Genomic DNA, 23,332 nt, shown 5'->3' on the forward strand with positions numbered 1-23,332 from the left:
CAGAGAACCCGACTCAGAGCCAATGCAACAGTGACAGTAGCCTGGAGGTGACCTCGCCCAACTCATCAGGACCAATCAGAAGATCAGAACTACTAGATTGAACCTACTTCATTTATTGCATAAAATGTCTGCACACAATGTTTCGGGGCTCTCTTCAGATAATAATAATAATAATAATAATAATATGCCATTTAGCAGACGCTTTTATCCAAAGCGACTTACAGTCATGCGTGCATACATTTTTGTGTATGGGTGGTCCCGGGGATCGAACCCACTACCTTGGCGTTACAAGCACCATGCTCTACCAGCTGAGCTACAGAAAGTGGATACTCATGGATGCGCATTGCAATTGTAAAATGTCAACACAATTGGAGACACCACGTCATTTTTGGAGACATGTTATTGACAGTAAACTATTGTAGATGCGACTGCTAACTAAATAAAACATTTTAGCTGGCTAGCTAATCATCTTAGCTAAATGTGGGGCAAACAATTCAGTTATTTACCGTTAATTTGAGGGATTGGGGTGAAAGAAATCGAGTTACATAGTGATACTTTACGATATACTGTATTGACAATATCGCAATATTTTAGCGCTAGTTGGCTGTACCTGCACCAAAACACCATTATTGTTCCTTCATAGCTTGTTCTCAATCTTTTCACATTGGGAGCCAATTTGTTTTCAGCACTTTTATTTCCATGACTGATCAAAACTCGTTCTCATGGCTTTCTGATCCCTCTGCAACAGACATATGGTGCGCAATAAAATCACAGTATCGAATCGCAATACGTATAGAATCATGAGACTCGCAATGCTGATGCATATATCTTATCGTGAGGTTCCTGGCAATTCCCAGCCCAAGTTCATTTGCCACAACAAATCTCTTCGCTAGCAAACGCGATGTCTTCTCCAAAACGGCAATGTGTCTCCAGCAATGTTTACTTTTTTGACGTTCTATGGCATCTCCACTTTCCAAGCATATATGACCACATGTAATATTTTGGTAAGTGATGCAAATAGTGAACTATGTAGGGCCAGGATGTAAAATATATGTAGCTGCAGCAATTTCTCTTATCTGATATGGTAAGTAATGGGGCTTAATTTATAGCTCCCTAAGAGTTTGACGAACGGGTCCGTGAACGCGATTCCAGATATATTTACCTCTGAATAAACTGCCTTTATTACACCATATCCACCCTGTCCAAAGTCTCTACTTGGTCTCAGTTGGTTCTCCAGTAAACTTGTGATTATCAACACTAACCTCATCGTTGTGGCGGCGGACAGCTAGCCTGTATCCCTCGTCATCCAGTTGAGTGAGTGGCAATGTCTTTTTTCGTTCGTACCAATTTTTGGAAAATCCTCGGGTGTAGGACTTTCCGCCTTTAGTAGAAACCTGTTGAATTATTAAATTTGGTCTGGGAGGTCCTAATTGTTTCGTTGCCAATTTATCTTCATTTGTTCGCCGACAAAAAGGAACTTCTTTCAAACAATCCACTCTTTTCTCAGTTACGTTCATGGTTACGTAACGTATGACGAAAGCGCGTAAGTGCAAGCCCACAGACACCCATTGAGATTGTATTAAAGGCTCTGAAATTTGAAAAAAATAGATTTTACATGGGAGTCTATGACAGACTTCTGGGCGATTTTCAACCTGACTGAAATCGCCCCAAAAGGGGGGGGAGCCATTTGAAGCACGACTTTAGCCTGATTCGACATTTAGTGGCAGTGTGGCACTGTGGCAGATCAGACGTATAGATTACAACACTGATAACTACTGTTGCCGTGATATAATTGATTAGAAAAAAAATCCCTTCCTTTTCCCGTTTGGCAGTGCGTCGCCCATATCGCCCTATTGAACAGGCCGCCCCTGTGTGGGAGTGCTTTGCTGGTGACACTCTCTGTGATTTGTTTAGAATTCAAGGCACACTTAACCAGCATGGCTACCACAGCATTCTGCAGCGATACGCCATCCCATCTGGTTTGGGCTTTGTGGGATTATCATTTGTTTTTCAACAGGACAATGACCCAACCCATCTCCAGGCTGTGTAAGGGCTATTTTACCAAGAAGGAGAGTGATGGAGTGCTGCATCAGATGACCTGGCCTCCACAGTCCCCCGACCTCAACCCAATTGGGATGGTTTGGGATGAGTCGGACTGCAGAGTGAAGGAAAAGCAGCCAACAAGAGCTCAGCATATGTGGGAACTCCTTCAAGACTGTTGGAAAAGCATTCCAAGTGAAGCTGGTTGAGAGAATGCCAAGAGTGTGCAAAGCTGTCATTAAGGCAAAGGGTGGCTATTTGAAGAATCTCAAATATAAAATAAATTTTGATTTGTTTAACATTTATTTGGTTACTACATGATTCCATATGTGTTATTTCATAGTTTTGATGTCTTCACTATTACTCTACAATGTAGAAAATAGTAAAAAATAAAGAAAAACCCTTGAATGAGTAGGTGTGTTCAAACCTTTGACTGGTACTGTATATATATATATTTTTTTTTTTTCAAGGAAGGTCACGCGCCCCCCCACGAAACGTTGGCGCCCCCTAGGTTGGGAACCCCTGCACAAGGCTATACAGTGCTGCAGCTAGTGCAATTAAATTGGAAGAAACCACCTGCCAGCTCCTTTCCCTAATAACCTATATTGAACGTCAGGACGCTCAGTGCGTGGGGATTCCTAAGGATTACCCAGTGTACCCCGCGGGTAAAGATGGCGATAGAGGAGGGTAGGATATCAACTTTATCCGGGAACAACCATAGCTGAATTTCGGGTTGAGAGATAATAAACCGTTAGTTATCGATTGTGTTGTTGCTTAATGGCTAGCCACTGTCATTCGTGAGTCTAGACTACGCAACGTGATCGAATAATCGAGTTGTGCCAGTGCACGAGCTTCCTTCCTTGCGACCGAACTGCAGAGTCCGTCCTGAGAAGAGCGGATAAAGTTTATTACGGATCTGACTCAACCCTCTGTTGACACTGATTTCTGAGATTATTTGGTGTAACAGTCGGACACTAGCTAAACAGGTAAGATTGAAGTTTAACTGTCTATTTCTAACAAGCTAACGTTTTGTAGATATAATTTGTGATCAGAATTCGATACAACCTTTGAAGTGGGCCACACAGAACCGAACTCGACAATGGGTAACGTTAACGTTATTGACATTCGCTATCGCCTGACCGTCAATAAATAACAACAAATCGACGATAGTATTTATTTCTTAGCTAGCTAATTTGTTAACAAGGATATCAGAGAATATATTTGGCATTTGATTTAACTGGATAAATCATTTGCAGCAGCTGTAAATCATTGAATCGGACATTGCCGCAGGTTATGTCGTGTGTAACCCAGACCAGTATCGACAGAGGTGCCAGTTTGCATACCTATATAGCCTACTCTATGATTTGACCTGACCGATAAATGCACCGTTTAATTATATTGATGACCCTGAGCAAGGTGTCATGCCAGTATGCTGTCAATGCATCGCTATCTCATTTGGTAAAGTAATATGGCCACAGATTTGCTTGCTCTGATTCGGCCATATCGTTTGATCTAAGCACCTGTCATTTTTTCACTTTGAAGAAAACCTCATTAAATGCGAGGTCTGGAGACAATTCGGTCGTTAAATGTTGAAATCAGAACTTTAATATTCATGAACGCATGTTTAAAAAAAAAAAAAAAGTATATATATTATTCAAAAGAAGCAATTGAGGCGCATTTGTAATAATGTTGCCTACAAAATATCAAGCTGTTAGCTTCGGGATATAGGCTCATGGACAATCCTCAAAGGGCTTTAGTTTTTAGATACTCCTACCCGAGGTATAACAAAGCACAACCATGTTTTTCCATATAAGGTCTCCCATAAATGAAATGGATGGTTGCATACAAATATTTTACTGCAAAAGTGGTTAAATTGATAGATATTGTGACACAACCCCTTAACTCAAACTGTGAAGGAGAATGCCTGGCTAGAGGGGGGTGGGCCACCTAAGCTCATGTAAACGAGAATCGCAAGCTCTTATATTTCTAAAATGTGTAATACAAGTACATTTTCTGCCCTACATACACAAACAAACAACATTGGGATATCTTAAAGCTTCTTGGAAATATAGACCTGTAAACACACAGATAGATACAATAGTCTGAAATATCAACTATGAATATTTATGATGAATGTAAACTTCACTTTTTGGTAGCAGTTCAATAGACAACTTTCCAAGTCAAATATGCTCTCATTCAGGGCTGTATGGTCCTGCCTGACAGTAATGCATAGTTACACATGTTTTGTTGATGTTGTGGCTATTGTAATCACCTCTATGGCAAGTGGGCTCACACTGAAAACTAATTTTTAGCATATTTAATGTTTAGCCCTTATTTGCAATTACGTTAGGGGGTCCCTTTAGATTTGAATCCAAATCCAATATTGTGTCCAAAATCCAATATGGCTGCCACATTACCATTAAATGGTGGTTTAATCACCTGTATATGTACACGTTGTAGATGAGACATTTTTCAGATTTGTGTAGTGTACTTATGACCTGTACTCAATACTATTTTTGTGTATGAGAACTATGTTAGGAATCCAATATGCCCACTATATACACTCACACCTTTGTCTGGATATATGTATAAAAAGGTAGCAGACTGCTTGGCATGGCAACACCAAGTATTCCAAGTCACAAGCCTCTTTGAGGATCAATGAGGCAACTGAGAGGCTCCAACCAAAGGCAAGAGAATCCAACCCTGGACTCTGACACCCTCTCCCTAGCTCTACAACTTGCCCCCACTGTGGTATAACTTGCCCCTCCAGGATTGGGCTCTTAAGTCACCTCCTTATCATTTAGAAGTGAGCTTTGATTCATTGCTAGTCCAATATGTCTGTTGAATCCAACATGACCTGCTGGCTCACTAAATGTATGATGTATACTGAACAAAAATATAAACGCAACATGCAAAAATGTCAAAGATTTTACTGAGTTACAGTTCATATAAGGAAATCAGTCAATTGAAATATATTAATTAGGCCCTAATCTATGGATTTCACATCTGGGAATACAGACATGCATCTGTTTGTCACAGATACCTTAAAAAAAGGTAGGGGCGTGAATCAGAAAACCAGTCAGTATCTAATGTGACCACCATTTGCCTCATGCAGCGCGACACATCTTCTTCGCGTAGAGTTGATCAGGCTGTCGTACACGTCGATCCAGAGGATCCCAAACATGCCCAATGGGTGACATGTCTGAGTATGCAGGCCATGGAAGGAATGGGACATTTTCAGCTTCCAGGAATTGTGTACAGATCCTTGCGACATGGGGCTGTGCATTATCCTGCTGAAACATGAGGTGATGGTGGCGGATGACAATGGGCCTCAGGATCTCGTCATGGTATCTCTGTGCATTCAAATTGCCATCGATTAAAAGGCAATTGTGTTCGTTGTCTGTAGCTTAAGCCTGCCCATACCATAACCCCACCGCCACCTTGGGGCACTCTGTTCACAATGTTGACATCAGCAAACAGCTCGCCCACACGACGCCATACACGTGGTCTGCGGTTGTGAGTCCGGTTGGACGTACTGCCAAGTTATCTAAAACGATGTTTGAGGTGGCTTATGGTAAAGAAATTAACATTCAATTATCTGGCAACAGCTCTGGTGGACATTCCTGCAGTCAGCATGCCAATTGCACGCTCCCTCAACTTGAGACATCTGTAGCATTGTGTTGTGTGACACAACTGCACATTTTAGAGTGGCCTTTTATTGTCCCCAACACAAGGTGCACCTGTGTAATGATCATGCTGTTTAATCAGCTTCTTGATATGCCACACCTGTCAGGTGGATGGATTATCTTGGCAAAGGAGAAATGCTCACTAACAAGGATGTAAACAAATTTGTGCACAGAATTTGATAGAAAAGCCTTTTGTGCATATGGAAAATTACTGGGATCTTTTATTTCTGCTCATGAAACATGGGACCAACACTTTACATGTTACATTTATATTTTTGTTCAGTGTACATTGGGATGTTCCGGTGCACATTATCCTGTTTGGGTTGAGCTGGCACATTCCTTCTTCCAGACAATCATGTCCACCATCCTGGCTGTCTACCCTGGAGTTGCTGTATATATTGACTTGGTGACATTATGGTGTATGGGGAGGATGCAACCACACATGACAAGCACATAAGGCAGGTGTTCACTACAATGAACTAACACAACCTGACACTCATTGACAACTGACAATAAATGCCATCAACTTATTGGGCCTTACATGGCATAGGAATTGCATCTCTCCAATGTCAATGCCACCTTGAATCTCCCAAAACTGTCCTTGATCGGCTCACTTCACCATCAGGCATCCCCTCAGGCAGTTTCTAGTGACAGAGACACCATGGAACTAGAAATTGCTGGCATTCATTGTCCTCATATGTACCTATTTTGCTACCAACCATGGCTAGGGCTGTGGCGGACATTACATTTTGTCAGCCGATGATTGTCAAGCAAATAACTGTCGGTCGCACAGTAATTGACTGTTAATTAACATAAACACATTTAGCATCTCCTGGCTTCCACACATAGCCTACAAGCCACTGATGCAGACCTTTGGAACATCTCCATTTAAAAAAGTCTAATAAATTCATGTAATATAGCCTACACCTTCACAATACATCCATTATTTATTTTAGACAGGTCTAAAGAAACATGAAATGAAGAAAATGTAGTCTATTTCAGAAGAATAGCATACTCTGAGTTGTCCTTATGTTAGGTCCTGATCTGGCTATGCCATATGGCTGTGGGCTACACTAGTTCATTTAGCAGACAAGATTTGGTTAGAATTCCGTGGCATTGGTTTATATTGTTTTATAGTATGAAGAATACAATTGAATAAAATAGAAAGGATATTTTCTCAATGATTTGAGGGAGTGCGCACATGTGGCTATTCTGTGTTGAGCAGTTAACAAAAAAATAGGTACTCCTATATGCTTAATTTAGAGTTATTAATGTAACTTTAGTCATTCTACAAACATTGGGCTATATGTTTTGATTTTTAATACATTGTAAGGCTGCATGATACAACTCTCTAATGATGATTTGAAAAAAGTTGGTTGAAAGGCATGAGCTCTGCTTAGTTTTTGCGCCGGCTGTATACACCATCAGTCTGTCATTCACAATTTGACAAGCACTTGATAATGCCTTGACTTTCCCGTTGGCATCCCCTTTGTGTGGCCGTAATGCCCCCTATAAAAATCCATGCCTTTTGCGGCCAGTGGCCGTTGTGCCCTTCTCCCTGAGTGCTGCGTGCTCCGAAGCACCTCTCACTCACATGGCTCTCACGCACGTGATCAGGTCTTTCTCACAGGCTACAAGTGAAGACAGACACTTTGGGGACGCAACTGCGCACGTCCTTTTCCAATTCCGAGGTGCATATTGAAGATATTGGAAGAACTGTCCACATTTACTTTTCGTCAACCAACAAGATGAGTAGGCCTAACGAACAGCAGAAGCACTAGCCTATGTCAATCTACTATGGGATGCGATAGATCCCAAATTAATACAACCACTAGCATCAAAAAAACTTTTTACGCAATGAGTTTTACGCAATGAGGCAGATCAGAACGTTTAGCTTAAAATGTGATAAACTAATAGGCTATTTCTTCACATTATAAGCGCAGCAATGCGCACATGGCAGTAGGCTATAAGCGCGAATGTTCCATTAGCGGGAAAACACCATTAGCAAAAGTGACTGCAAATGCGATTATGCATGTCATGCTTTTATTATAAAGGTGCATTGTTATGGTGAAAATGATCTTCCCCAAACTTGAAACTCACGTGCTGCTTATGTATGCCAGTTAGGCTGTACACCCCTTGTAAAGCGGATTAATGTGCTTAATTTTAAGTTGTGATTCAAACCTTATCAATACATATAGGCCAATGGGCTAGGCTACATGAGGTGTGCGACTATGATTAGAAAAAGTTGCAACAAAATGGCATTGTTTCTTGCCTTACGCTGGGCATCGTTCCCAGGTGATAATATATAATTCACAAGTGATAGGCTAATATTTTAACCCATCAGACTATTCTTGATTTAATCTTGTCTTTACATAAACTAAATAATATACAGTGCATTCAGAAAGTATAATAATAATAATATAATATGCCATTTAGCAGACGCTTTTATCCAAAGCGACTTACAGTCACGTGTGCATACATTTTTACGTGTGGGTGGTCCCGGGGATCGAACCCACTACCCTGGCGTTACAAGCGCCATGCTCTACCAATTGAGCTACAGAGGACCACATAGGGTGTTGTTGAGTCTTGGGCAAATCTTACAGACACAGTCCCATTTTCCACCCAGCCCTCCCTGCATTTAATGAGCATACTAAGTATGCAAATACGATTAACAACCCTATTGTTCTGCGCAGGCGAGAAACAGTTCTTTGTAATTACTGGTTCAATTCAAGTATTCAGACCCATAGACTCTTTCCACATTTTGTTACGTTACAGCCTTATTCTAAAATGGATTAAATAAATAAGAAATCCTCTTCAATCTACACACAATACCCCATAATGACAAAGCCAAAACAGGTTTTTGGAATTTTTCACATTTATAAAAAAAAAAAAATGGATACCTTATTTACTTAAGTATTCAGACCCTTTGCTATGAGACTCGAAATTGAGCTCAGGTGCATCATGTTTCCATTGATCATCCTTGAGATGTTTTTACAACTTGATTGGAGTCCACCTGTGGTAAATTTAAATTGATTGGACATGATTTGGAAAGGCACACACATGTCTATATAAGGTCCCACAGTTGACAGTACATGTCAGAGCAAAAGCCATGAGGTCGAAGGAATTGTCCGTAGAGCTCAGAGACAGGATTGTGTCGAGGCACAGATCTGGGGAAAGGGTACCAAAAAATGACTGCAGCATTGAAGGTCCCGAAGAGCACAGTGGCCTCCATCATTCTTAAATGGAAGAAGTTTGGAACCACCAAGACTCTTCCTAGAGCTGGCTGCCTGGCCAAACTCAGCAATCGGGGAAGAAGGGCCTTGGTCAGGGAGGTGACCAAGAACCCGATGGTCACTCTGACAGAGCTCCAGAGTTCCTCTGTGGAGATGGGAGAACCTTTCAGAAGGACAACCATCTCTGCAGAACTCCACCAATCAGGCCTTTATGGTAGAGTGGCCAGACGAAAGCCACTCCTCAGGAAAAGGCACATGACAGCCCGCTTGGAGTTTGCCAAAAGGCACCTAAAGGACTCTGACCATGAGGAACAAGATTCTCTGGTCTGATGAAACCAAGGTTGAGCTCTTTGGCCTGAATGCCAAGCATCACATCTGGAGGAAACCTGGCACCATCCCTACGGTGAAGCATGGTGGTGGCATCATCATGCTGTGGGGATGTTTTTCAGCGGCAGGGACTGGGAAACTAGTCAAGATCGAGGGAAAGATTAACAGAGCAAAGTACAGAGGGATCCTTGATGAAAATCTGCTCCAGAGCGCTCAGGACCTCAGACTGGGGTGAAGGCTGCAATATTTTTATTTGTTGGCTTTATGTCAGCTGTTTTTACATAGTTGGCAATAGAAGTTACTTTTTAGGTTTGTATAATTTTCATTTAGATTTGGGTAGAATTTTGATTAACCACATGACAATGATTTTAGGATATGAAGACTTTTATTATAAATGAAATGAAAATGTGCATATGAAAACCATAACTGGCACACAGATCAGCAGAAATGGTAAGATAAATTGGCATTCCACATGAGAAAGGTTGCCGACTCCTCGTGTAGCCTATTACCGGCAACTTCAGGAGAGTGTAATGGCAGAATCTGCGAGAAAGCCAGCAGGAGAGGGATGAGAATGGTTGGGTCAGGTTATTTCTTTTTCTTTTTCTGGTTATCTAGATATCTGGCTCCCTCTTGAGTCATTTGTCTTATTTCATCAAACAGTAAGCTTAAAGCATCAGACAAGCTCAATGCATATAGTTGGAAAAATACACATATAAAAATGTTGAAAGAATAGACGACTTTCGGTCAACTACGATTTTATTTTTTGTCAGAGACAGCCCTACACTGTTGCCCACATCACTTTCCCTGATGTGTTCTTATGTCAACATGCTGGAGGAAACGAACTATTTTAAGTGCTTTGTATTTTTCATGAAATATTTAGGTGGTACATTTATTCAATCATGCATGTCTCTGTAGAGAGCAGTAGTCTAGCTCTAGCAGAAGTCTTGGAAAAGCCTACTAGTGGTCAATGTATCTGTTGGCCAATCGTTCATCACATAGCGTATTTTAGCTTGAAGTAGCATAACCAACTGAGAATATTTGTGACATTCCACATTATACTACGGATTTTGCCTGGGACAAGAAATATAGTCTTGGCAGTCAAATCTGTTCCCTCCTGGTTTGTGGTATCTCACACTCTCTCCTTGTCCTCCTTGTGTTTCTTGGCTTGTGGTACAGATGTGGCTTTTGCAGAGAACGTTACTTGAGTTGTGGTCTAATCAAATTGTATTTATTTATTTATGTTTAGTAGATATTATTGCGGTTGTATGAAAATGCTTGTGTTTCTAGCTCCAACAGTGCAGTATATCTAACAATCATAATGCCATAAACTTCTCGGGTGGGTTTAAAAAAGCTCATGTTCTATAATAGTTATGACTGAAAACACGATTTATAATGTATAACTATCTATCTAGATGTAATGTATATCAAATTACTTTATTCTTTCTATGTAACTACAGTAAATACATAAAAATAAAAATAAGAAAAAGTGCTATGTATGTGTTTGAATAAAACCAACTACATATGCATGGAGCTTGTCTGATGCTTTAAGCACACCATTTGATTAAATAATTAAGACACACAAATGACTCAAAGAGCCCGATGGTCACACTGTGTTAAAAAAATATATAGCGGGTGCCTGTGTGACTGGCGCACATTGTCTTGCTCTCCTTCCCACTGCAGCGAAAAGGCACCACAGCACAGCAAGTGTTTATTGCGCTGTCCGTGCTAAAGCTGCAACATAATTTCATCCATTTAGTTTCTTACTTGTTTCTTACTGAAAAGGTCTGTTACCGAAATCCTTAATTTTGTTTATGAAAAACATTCTCTATTCCCTCAACCCTTGCTCTCTTTATGTGAAACATGTAAGCATCACATTCATGTGATCAATAGGGCCTGACCTATAGCCTATCATAATCACATCAATAAATTGGTTATAACAAACTCTGAACACAGTAATGTCGACAGCAAAATGGATGCGGAGGACGTGAAAAAGAAGCTCAAAACGGGCTAATGTTTACTGGTTGCTCAGGAGGGAAAGGGGAAGTCAGATCTGTGGAAGACATTTTACTTAGTTGTGGAAACTACTGGAGATCAAGAAAATGGTGGATATAGGAGCAAGCGTTGCGTGAGTATTATGTGTGCCAAACAGTTGCTGTTAGATTACTACAATATTATTTTGTCTGACCATTTGGAGCAGTGTAAACAACACTAAATAAATAAGTGTACCAGAGATTTTGTTCTAACTGAAAAATTAATATATATATATATATATATAAAAGCCTTTATTACAGCAGACTAAAAACAGTTGCATGCATTCATGAATTGTGGTTTATTTATTGTTGAGGCTAATTATTCAAAGCGCCCTTTGTTATTTATTTTTAAAACTAAAATTCATGAATGTCTCGTATGCTGTGTGATGGCACGAACGGGTGAATGATTGATTGATACAGTAGCCGATATATTGAAATATAGGCCTTAATAAGGTACGGTAATAAGACTAAACAGGACGCGCTCTTAGGCCTACAGCGCGATGGTGGTTATACAAGGCTACTATACAAAGCCTACTAATGATAACGACATTACTTATTATAATTATGATCATAATTGTAATAATAACAATAAGGAGATCAAGAAAAAGGAGGGTATAGGAGCGAGAGCTGCGTGCATATTATGTGTGACAAACAGGTGCTGTTAGATTACAATATTATTTTTATGCCTGTTTGGAACAGTGAATTATAAGTAATACCTGTCTGTTCTAACGAAAAAACAATTGTAACGCCGTTATTACAGCATAGCAAAGATTTTAAAAAAAACAGCCAAATCTGTGAAATTGCTTTATCTAACATTTTGCCGTTGCATGAGGCTTGGTGCACACGGAATCAGTAGGCTATTAAACAAACACAAGATCTGTCTTATTTCTGTGTGTGTGTGTGTATATATATATATGTGTATATATATATATATATATATATATATATATATATATATATATATATATATATACACACACACACACACACACACACACACACACACACACACACACACACACACACACACACACACACACACACACACACACACACACACACACACACACACACACACACACACACACACACACACACACAGTACCAGTCAAAAGTATGGACACACCTACTCATTCAAGGGTTTTCTTTATTTTTACTATTTTCTACATTGTAGAATAATAATGAAGACATCAAAACTATGAAATAACACATATGGAGTAACCAAAAAGGTGTTAAACAAATCAAAATATATTTTATATTTGAGATTCTTCAAATAGCCACCCTTTGCCTTGATGACAGCTTTGCACACTCTTGGCATTCTCTCTACCAGCTTCACCCGGAATGCTTTTCCAGCAGTCTTGAAGGAGTTCCCACATATGCTGAGAACTTGTTGGCTGCTTTTCCTTCACTCTTCCAACTCATCCCAAACCATCTCAATTGGGTTGAGGTCGGAGGATTGTGGAGGCCAGGCCATCTGATGCAGCACTCCATTACTCTCCTTCTTGGTAAAATAGCCCTTACACAGACTGGGGGTGTCCTGTTGAAAAACAAATGATAGTCCCACTAAGCCAAAACCAGATGGGATGGCGTATCACTGAAGAATGCTGTGGTAGCCATGCTGGTTTAGTGTGCCTTGAATTCTAAATAAATCACAGACAGTGTCAACAGCAAAGCACCCCCACACCATAACACCTCCTCCATGCTTTACGGTGGGAACTACACATGCGGAGATCATCCGTTCACCCACACCGCGTCTCACAAAGACACGGCGGCTGGAACTAAAAATCTCAAATTTGGACTCCAGACCAAAGGACACATTTCCACTGGTCTAATGTCCATTGCTCTTGTTCTTTGGCACAAGCAGGTCTCTTCTTCTTATTGGTGTCCTTTAGTAGTGGTTTCTTTTCAGCAATTCGACCATGAAGGCCTGATTCACACAGTCCCCTCTGAACAGTTGATGTTGATGTGTCTGTTACTTAAACTCTGTGAAGCATTTATTTGGGCTGCAATTTCTGAGGCTGGTAACTCTAATGAACTTATCCTCTGCATCAGAAGTAACTCAGGGTCTTCCATTCCTGTGGCGGTCCTCATGAGAGCCAGTTTCATCATAGCGCTTGATGGTTTTTGCGACTGCACTTGAAGAAACGTTCAAAGTTCTTAAAATGTTCCTTATTGACTGACTTCATGTCTTAAAGTAATGATGCACTGTTGTTTCTATTTGCTAATTTGAGCTGTTCTTGCCAAAATATGGACTTGGTCTTTTACCAAATAGGGCTATCTTCTGGATACCCCACTACCTTGTCACAACACAACGGATTGGCTCGAATGCATTAAGAAGGAAAGAAAATCCACAAATTAACTTTTAAGAAGGCACACTTGTTAATTGAAATGCATTCCAGGTGACTACCTCATGAAGCTGGTTGAGAGAATGCCAAGAGTGTGAAAAGCTGTCATCAAGGCAAAGGGTGGCTATTTGAAGAATCTCAAATATAAAATATATTTAGATTTGTCTAACACTATTTTGGTTACTACATGATTTCATATGTTATTTCATAGTTTTAATGTCTTCACTATTATTCTACAATGTAAAACATTTTTAAAATAAAGAAAAACCCTTCAATGAGTAGGTGTGTCCACACTTTTGACTGGTAGTGTGTGTGTGTGTGTATATATAGTTGAAGTTGAAGTTTACATACACCTTAGCCAAATACATTTAAACTCAGTTTTTCACAATTCTTGACATTTAATCCTAGTAAAAATGTCCTGTTTTAGGTCAGTTAGGATCACCACTTTATTTTAAGAATGTGAAATGTCAGAATAATATTAGAGAATTATTTATTTCAGCTTTTATTTATTTCATCACATTCCCTGTAGGTCAGAAGTTTAGATACACTCAATTAGTATTTGGTAGCATTGCCTTTAAATTGTTTAACTTGGGTCAAACGTTTCGGGTAGCCTTCCACAAGCTTCCCACAATAAGTTGGGTGAATTTTGGCCCATTCCTCCTGACAGAGCTGGTGTAACTGAGTCAGGTTTGTAGGCCTCCTTGCTCGCACACACTTTTTCAGTTCTGCCCACACATTTTCTATAGGATTGAGGTCAGGGCTTTGTGATGGCAACTCCAATACCTTGACTTTGTTGTCCTTAAGCCATTTTCCCACAACTGGAAGTATTTGTCCATTTGGAAGACCCATTTGCGACCAAGCTTTAACTACCTGACTGATGTCTTGAGATGTTGCTTCAATATATCCGCATAATTTTCCTTCCTCATGATGCCATCTATTTTGTGAAGAGCACCAGTTCCTCCTGCAGCAAAGCACCCCCACAGCATGATGCTGCCACCCCTGTGCTTCACGGTTGGGATGGTGTTCTTCGGCTTGCAAGGACCCCCTTTTTCCTCCAAACATAACAATGGTCATTATGGCCAAACAGTTCTATTTTTGTTTCATCAGACCAGAGGACGTTTCTCCAAAAAGTACGATCTTTGTCCCCATGTGCAGTTGCAAACCGTAGTCTGGCTTTTTTATGGTGGTTTTGGAGCAGTGGCTTCTTCCTTGCTGAGTGACCTTCCAGGTTATGTCAATATAGGACTCGTTTTACTGTGGATATAGATACTTTTGTACCGGTTTCCTCCAGTATCTTCACAAGGTCCTTTGCTGTTGTTCTGGGATTGATTTGCACTTTTCGCACCAAAGTACGTTCATCTCTACGAGACAGAACGCGTCTCCTTCCTGAGCGGTATGACGGCTGCGTGGTCCCATGGTGTTTATACTTGCATACTATTGTTTGTACAGATGAATGTGGTACCTTCAGGCGTTTGGAAATTGCTCCCAAGGATGAACCAGAGTTGTGGAGGTCTACAGTTCTTTTTCTGAGGTCTTGGCTGATTTCTTTTGATTTTCCCATGATGTCAAGCAAAGAGGCACTGAGTTTGAAGGTAGGCCTTGAAATACATTCACAGGTACACTTCCAATTGACTCAAATGATGTCAATTAGCCTATCAGAAACTTCTAAAGCCATGACATCATTTTCTAGAATTTTCCAAGCTGTTTAAATGCACAGTCAACTTAGTGTAACTTCTGACCCATTGGAATTGTGATACAGTGAACTATAAGTTAAATAATCTGTCTGTAAACAATTGTTGGAAAAATTACTTGTGTCATGCACAAAGTAGATGTCCTAACCGAATTGCCAAAACTATAGTTTGTTAACAAGAAATGTGTGGAGTGGTTGAAAAACGAGTTTTAATGACTCCAACCTAAGTGTATGTAAACTTCCGACTTCAACTATAGATAGATATGGGTGATTTATAAAGCCAGGCACATTTAACAGTTAGGCTTTTGGTTATAGACCTAATTAAGTTGGTTTTCTCTCTTCAATTTTCTTAAGCCCTATTCGCATGGGACTAGTATTACTATAAAACGTCGGTTCTAAGAGCGTTGTGCCAGTAACCGAAAGGTCGCTGGTTCTAATCCCCGAGCCGACTTGGTGAAAAATCTGTCGATGTGCCCTTGAGCAAGGCACTTAACCCTAATTGCTCCTGTAAGTCGCTCTGGATAAGAGCATCTGCTAAATTACTAAAATGTCAATGTAAATGTAATTATTACCCCACCATGTCCGTTTTTCCAGTGGACGCTTTGGAGGGGATTAGTTTTACCAAACTGCTCCTGTAAATAAAAAGAATCCTCTTTCAAAATTGACCGTTATGACGGAGGCCTGGAGGCTCTTCTCGGCGTGAAGATATTTAAAATGTATCGGGATAGCCTAATGGCCTTCAGTTCGGAGAAAGTCAAAATAATAATGCTTATCAATAAGAACCATGAACTGAAACCTATGCAGACATTTAATTACCTGACGTATTCGGCAATTTATCAATTCATTGGCACAATATCATCCACTTCATCTTTTAAAAGATGAATATGTCAATAGGAATGTTGATGTGTGACAAAACGGTTAAATCATCTGTAGGCTACGATCATAGCACTTTGTTTTAAGCATACATTTCTTCCCATGTTCTTACCCAAACTGGGTGCAGCACCTGTTAAACTCTGTAATATCCCTCAAAACAAAGGGATGACGATTCACACGGGATAAGTATTATCGGAGGACCTGGGAGTTTGCAGAAAAACAGTAGGTTTTTAGGGCTGGGATGATAACCTTTCTGCCAAGTAAAAATGACTGACATGGCAGATTCGGACGGGACTAAAATTACGGATGTAGTGATTTGTGCTCGTGCACATAATTACATTACCTGCGCTCCCCCAGTAAAACTAATCCCTTCCGAATAGGGCTTTAGACAATTAGGCTAAGCCCTATTCGCACAGGCCTAGTATTACTAGAGAACGTTGGTGATGTAATTATTACCCCAGAATGTCCGTTATTCCAGAGGACGATTCGGATGGGATTAGTTTTTTTCCAAACTGCCCCCTGTAATTCTGTATTTTTTCCCAATAAATTGACAGTTATGACGGAAGCCTGGAGTTTTTTTTCTAGGCGTAAATATAGTTAAACAAGTATTGGCGTTAACGGGGCTACAGTGATAACTCGAGCTGGGTTCCCAAGTTTGTAAACCATACCAAACCATCTTTGGTATAGTGTCGCTTTAGTATTTGAATTGAGTAGGTGTGATCATAATCATTAGGATATTTTAGCGATCCACAGTAGACGTCCTAAATGCACCCCAGCCTTCAGATGTTAGCTAAACAGTGCACTTACACTTGAGATGCGTTTTAAGGCTATGGATGCGAAGGTGAACTTATTTCCAAACGTTTAGGTCAGTTGTATGCTGCTTTGCGATCTATTAACAGCAAGGGTTACATTAAATATTACTTTCATACGCACAAAACATATGAACAAAAGCATTCACTGTGAAAGTTGATACATGTAGGCCCTTCATATATAGGCTATGCGCAGCACTTCATTCAATTTATCAAATCAGTTATTGTTTTCTTGCTCAAACCGCGAGCAACACCAGTCAAACTCAGACATATTTCTCTCAAAACACATGGATGTCGATTCACACGGGACTAGTATTATCAGAGGACCTTGGAGTTTGTAAAAAAAACAGTAGGTTATTCTGGCAGGATTTGTTACTCTCCTGCCATGTACAAATTACTGACATGTCAGATTTGGATGGGACTAATATTACAGATGTGGTGTTTTGTGCTTGTGCAAATAATTACATTACCCGACCACCCCCAGTAAAACTAATCCCGTCCGAATAGGGTTTAAGGCCAGGGCTGTTTCCTCATCTCTGCTGCTGCCTCTGCTTTATTGTCATCAATTCCAATATGCTGGTTAATTTAGTGATTATGCACATAGCAACATAAGGAAAGGCGCCAATTCTAAAGCGCGCTGAAGATTGTTTCAGAACTGCGGACAGCGACCATATCCATCGCGGGAGAATGCGCATTTGTTACAAAATAATTTTCGATTTATTAGTGGTGCACCATTATTTGTACATACAGTCATGGCCAAAATTGTTGGCACCCCTGAAATTTTTCCAGAAAATGAAGTATTTCTCACAGAAAAGTATTGAAATTACACATGTTTTGCTATGCACATGTTTATTTCCTTTGTGTGTATTGGAATAACACAAAAAAAAACAGGAAAAAAGCAAATTTGACATAATTTCACACAAAACTAAAAAAATGGGCCGGACAAAGTTATTGGCACCCTTTCAAAATTGTGGATAAATAAGTTTGTTCCAAGCATGTGATGCTCCTTTAAACTCACCTGGGGCAAGTAACAGGTGTGGGCAATCTAAAAATCACACCTGAAAGCAGATAAAAAGGAGAGAAGTTGACTCAGTCTTTGCATTGTGTTTCTGTGTGTGCCACACTAAGCATGGAGAACAGAAAGAGGAAAAGAGAACTGTCTGAGGACTTGAGAACCAAAATTGTGGAAAAATATCAACAATCTCAAGGTTACAAGTCCATCTCCAGAGATCTAGATGTTCCTTTGTCCACAGTGCGCAACATGATCAAGAAGTTTGCAACCCATGGCACTGTAGCTAATCTCCCTGGACGTGGACGGAAGAGAAAAATTGATGAAAGGTTGCAACGCAGGATAGTCCGGATGGTGGATAAGCAGCCCCAAACAAGTTCCAAAGAAATTCAAGCTGTCCTGCAGGCTCAGGGTGCATCAGTGTCAGCGCGAACTATACGTCGAAATTTGAATGAAATGAAACGCTATGGCAGGAGACCCAGGAGGACCCCACTGCTGACACAGAGACATAAAAAAGCAAGACTACAGTTTGCCAAAATGTACATGAGTAAGCCAAATTCCTTCTGGGAGAACGTCTTATGGACAGATGAGACCAAGATAGAGCTTTTTGGTAAAGCACATCGTTCTACTGTTTACCGAAAATGTAATGAAGCCTTCAAAGAAAAGAACACAGTACCTACAGTCAAATATGGTGGAGGTTCAAAGATGTTTTGGGGTTGTTTTGCTGCCTCTGGCACTGGGTGCCTTGACTGTGTGCAAGGCATCATGAAATCTGAGGATTACCAAAGGATTTTGGGTCGCAATGTAGGGCCCAGTGTCAGAAAGCTGGGTTTGCGTCCGAGATCATGGGTCTTCCAGCAGGACAATGACCCCAAACATACTTCAAAAAGCACCCAGAAATGGATGGCAACAAAGCGCTGGAGAGTTCTGAAGTGGCCAGCAATGAGTCCAGATCTTAATCCCATTGAACACCTGTGGAGAGATCTTAAAATTGCTGTTGGGAAAAGGCACCCATCCAATATGAGAGACCTGGAGCAGTTTGCAAAAGAAGAGTGGTCCAAAATTCCGGGTGAGAGGTGTAAGAAGCTTATTGATGGTTATAGGAAGCGACTGATTTCAGTTATTTTTTCCAAAGGGTGTGCAACTAAATATTAAGTTAAGGGTGCCAATCATTTTGTCCGGCCCATTTTTTGAGTTTTGTGTGAAATTATGTCAAATTTGCTTTTTTCCTGTTTTTTTTGTGTTATTCCAATACACACAAAGGAAATAAACATGTGCATAGCAAAACATGTGTAATTTCAATACTTTTCTGTGAGAAATACTTCATTTTCTGGAAAAATTTCAGGGGTGCCAACAATTTTGGCCATGACTGTAATATAACCATCCCCATGGCCTCGCAATGGATTAGTGCACTGAGACAGGCGCGAATCAGACAGGTATCTTGTGCACCATGAAAACCCCCCCAAAAAATGGCTAATGCTCGACAAAAAATCTCGGTCGACCAACAGCCTATCAACCAAACAATCGACCAGTCGAATAAATGGGGTCAGCCCTATAACATGGATCTGATGCACACTTCATGTGGTGTGCTGAAGGATGTATCTGAGAGAGTGTGGTTCTGGCTGGCTAACTAGGCTATAAACATTTTGTTAAATGTTTAACGGATACAATTTTTTAAAAAGTGGACCTTGTTAAAATACTATAGCGAACTTAGTTCAACACCTTGCGACATAATCGAGATTATTGCCTCTTGGTAGATTTGTATGGCCTAACTGACGCTAGTGTGAACGCAAAGTGGGCAGCACTTCTGTTATCCTATGTGTCTGCTCCAGGGAAGAGAAGAGAGGAGACGGGGCTAAAGAGCTGTCAGCACCGCTCGGTGTCTCTCCTGATCTCTCTCTCCCCGGAGAGGGAGCCTCTGCCACCAGTCCCAGAGAGCTGCAGCCGGGATAAGTACTCCTCACTCTGGGGCCCACGTGGCAAGCACACACTCATGAGGTTTGTGGGTGTTGTGGTGGAAGGATGAGCTTGGTAGTTCAGAGAGTGATAAATCCAGCTTCGAGAGAAAGCAGAGAGGTTTTGTATCAGGATGAGTGTGGTATGGTAATGTAGAGCTCTGTTTGGGTTTTGTCAATTATGAAAGAGAAGAGATGCGTTGGGATTTGTGGCAAGATTACACTGTAAAGTATTGGCTGCTGATGGAGCTAAGAGAGTAAGAATGCATGTGAGAGTGAAAAGACATGTTGGCCTATAGGCCTAGCCGAACACGGAATTGTTATGTACTGGATCATTGTATTTTATAGCCTAATACCATGCATGTTCTGCCTGTTCATTGTTAGACCTGAGCGATTCTTCAAATGAAGAGTATAGCCTACACCTGGCAGCTAATCGCTGACGACGCCACACTCAAGCTCGCCTCCCACCTTCTCTCATTATTTTTTATTCAAAGACTTAATTGAAGCTTGTAAAATAAAATGGTTCAACACTCCGTGGAAATTAAATCTGTTGCACTTGTGTGTTAAAGAGGAGAGCTGTGTCGGGAGCCTGTGCTCTTCACCATGCCACCTCTCATGTTTAATTTAATAATATTTGTTGGAGAAAAACAAAGGTCTGTGAGGGCAGGCTTTGTCATAAACCAGACATTCAAAGGTGAAGTCGTTGGTTGGACCTGGTAATAGAATTTGAGACTGATTTTATAGCTGAGATATTAATCATTCTCTGGAGACAGTGGAACTGGAATGTCTGAGGCAGTGGATTTCAGCTGAATTGGAGCCACCCGACTACTGCACGACGGTTCATTATCCTTGCCGCTGGGCATTCAAAAAGCTGCTGCAAGCGCATGGAGGTGACGTGGACACTGGACAGTCCCTACCATTTACCAGATAGCTCGGCAGACGATTGTTGATCTGTTATGTGTGTGGAGGGGGAAGAGCCAGGGGGCTGGTGAAAGGGAGGCTACTCTCTGGGAAACTCGTAGCCGTGTGGAGCGAGTTGCCCCTAAGTGCCCCCATTTTGGTAGAATGCACTTCAGAAAGCAGCACCAGGCGATTTATTGTGCAAATTGACTCTTCAGCCACATGCTCCCATTCTCAGCCTGTCAAGACTCTCATTCTGTTTATTTGTTGCCTCAATCCAATTATCTGTGACCTGCCACATACTTTCCGGTTGGTCTGACAGACGTGGATATAAACAACCTGCACTATAGTGTTTGCGGGCAGTTCAAGACCAATCAGCTCTCTAAATGATTGAATCTGGAACTTAACTTCACCAAAGCTTATTTAATATGCCTGAAAAGTATCAGCAACTGCTTTTAGAAGCCTCTGGGCTAGATCTTTGTCCATCTCTTACTATCCAGTGATTTGTTTTCTCCGTGCTCATTATTGCTCTGTCAGCACCTCTCCCTCCCTCATTCACATCTTAAATGCTTCTCAGGCATTATTAAAAGTTAATGAAGTTACTTGTTCCCTATTATAACCTGTTGAAATGTCTGAGTGTATGGTCATCACTTCAGAGGAGAGGTGGTGGGAAGTGCACGCTCGAGCTCTCTTAAAAGGAATCTAGCCTAACCTAATTGGTATAATTCAACACAAGTACATTCAGAGTGCATTTATTAAATGTTTTGAAAGGGGGAGGAATGACTGAGTGACATATCAGTGATACATTTGAGGTGTTATTGAAACCAATCATCATGACATGTCAGGTGCATACTTGGTAGGTCACACCAAACAATAGCCAAATTCAGTTGAACATAAGATACCACTGGGCTTTCAATAAGCAAAGGCCTTTTCCACATTTTGATGTTACAAATTGGGATTTAAATGTATTTAAAGTATATTGATTAGATAAGTAGTCAACCTACTTAGTCAATACATGTTAGAATCACCTTTGGCAGCGATTACAACTCTGAGTCTCTAAGAGCGTTGCACACCTGGATTGGACCATATTTGCCCATAACTCTTTTTTTAAACTCTTCAAACTCTGTCAAGTTGGTTGTTGATCATGCTAGACAGCCATGTTCAAGTCTTGCCATAGAGTTTCAAGGCGATTTAAGTCAAAACTGTAACTGCCACTCAGGAACATTTTAATGTAGTTTTGGTAAGCAACTCCAGTGTATACAGTGCATTCGGAAAGTATTCAGACCCCTTGACTTTTTCCACATTTTGTTACGTTACAGCCTTATTCTAAAATTGATTAAGTATTTTTCCCCCCTCATCAATCTACAGACAATACCCCATAATGACAAAGCAAAAAATGTTTTTTAGAAATTTTTGCAAATGTATATACAATTTAAAACGGAAATATTACATTTCCATAAGTATTCAGACCCTTTACTCAGTACTTTGTTGAAGCACCTTCTGCAGCGATTACAGCCTCGAGTCTTCTTGGGTATGACTCTACATGCTTGGCACACCTGTATTTGGGGAGTTTCTCCCATTCTTCTCTGCAGATCCTCTCAAGCTCTGTCAGGTTGGATGGGGAGCGTCGCTGCACAGCTATTTTCAGGTCTCTCCAGAGATGTTCGATCGGGTTCAAGTCCGGGCTCTGGCTGGGCCACTCAAGGACATTCAGAGACTTATCCCGAAGCCACTCCTGCGTTGTATTGGCTGTGTGCTTAGGGTCGATATCCTGTTGGAAGGTGAACCTTCACCCTAGTCTGAGGTCCTGAGTGCTCTGGAGCAGGTTTTCATCAAGGATCTCTCTGTACTTTGCTACGTTCATCTTTCCCTCGATCCTGACTAGTCTCCCAGTCCCTGCCACTCAAAAGCATCCCCACAGCATGATGCTGCCACCACCAAGCTTTACCGTAGGGATGGTGCCAGGTTTCCTCTAGACGTGAGGCTTTTGGCAAACTCCAAGCGGGCTGTCATGTGCCTTTTCCTGGTAGAGTTGCTTCCGTCAGGCCACTCTACCATAAAGGCCTGATTGGTGGAGTGCTGCAGAGATGGTTGTCCTTCTGGAAGGTTCTCCCATCTCCACAGAGGAACTTTGGAGCTCTGTCAGAGTGTCCATTGGGTTCTTGGTCACCTCCCTGACCAAGGCCTTTCTCCCCCGATTGCTCAGTTTGGCTGGGCGGCCAGCTCTAGGAAGAGTCTTGGTGGTTCCAAACTTCTTCCATTTAAGAAAGATGGAGGCCACTGTGTTCTTGGGGACCTTCAATGATGCATACATTTTTTGGTACCCTTCCCCAGATCTGTGCCTTGACACAATCCTGTCTCGGAGCTCTACGGACAATTCCTTCGACCTCATGGCTTGGTTTTTGCTCTGACATGCTCTGTCAACTGTGGGACCT

The 23,332-nt window shown here is 41.1% G+C and overlaps 1 protein-coding gene across 1 annotated transcript in view; it reads left to right on the plus strand.

Moving 5' to 3' along the window:
* The first annotated feature begins 2,750 nt into the window (after positions 1-2,750).
* The window catches only part of LOC311109056 (tight junction-associated protein 1-like), a 120,586-nt gene continuing 100,004 nt past the window's right edge, over positions 2,751-23,332 (plus strand). The window contains exon 1 of the mRNA XM_084151842.1: positions 2,751-3,026. The gene's annotated coding sequence lies outside the window, so the exon portion shown is untranslated. The remainder of the gene's footprint in view (positions 3,027-23,332) is intronic.

This window comes from Coregonus lavaretus (assembly GCF_964263955.1).
Source record: "Coregonus lavaretus genome assembly, chromosome: 1".
Taxonomy (NCBI): domain Eukaryota; kingdom Metazoa; phylum Chordata; class Actinopteri; order Salmoniformes; family Salmonidae; genus Coregonus; species Coregonus lavaretus.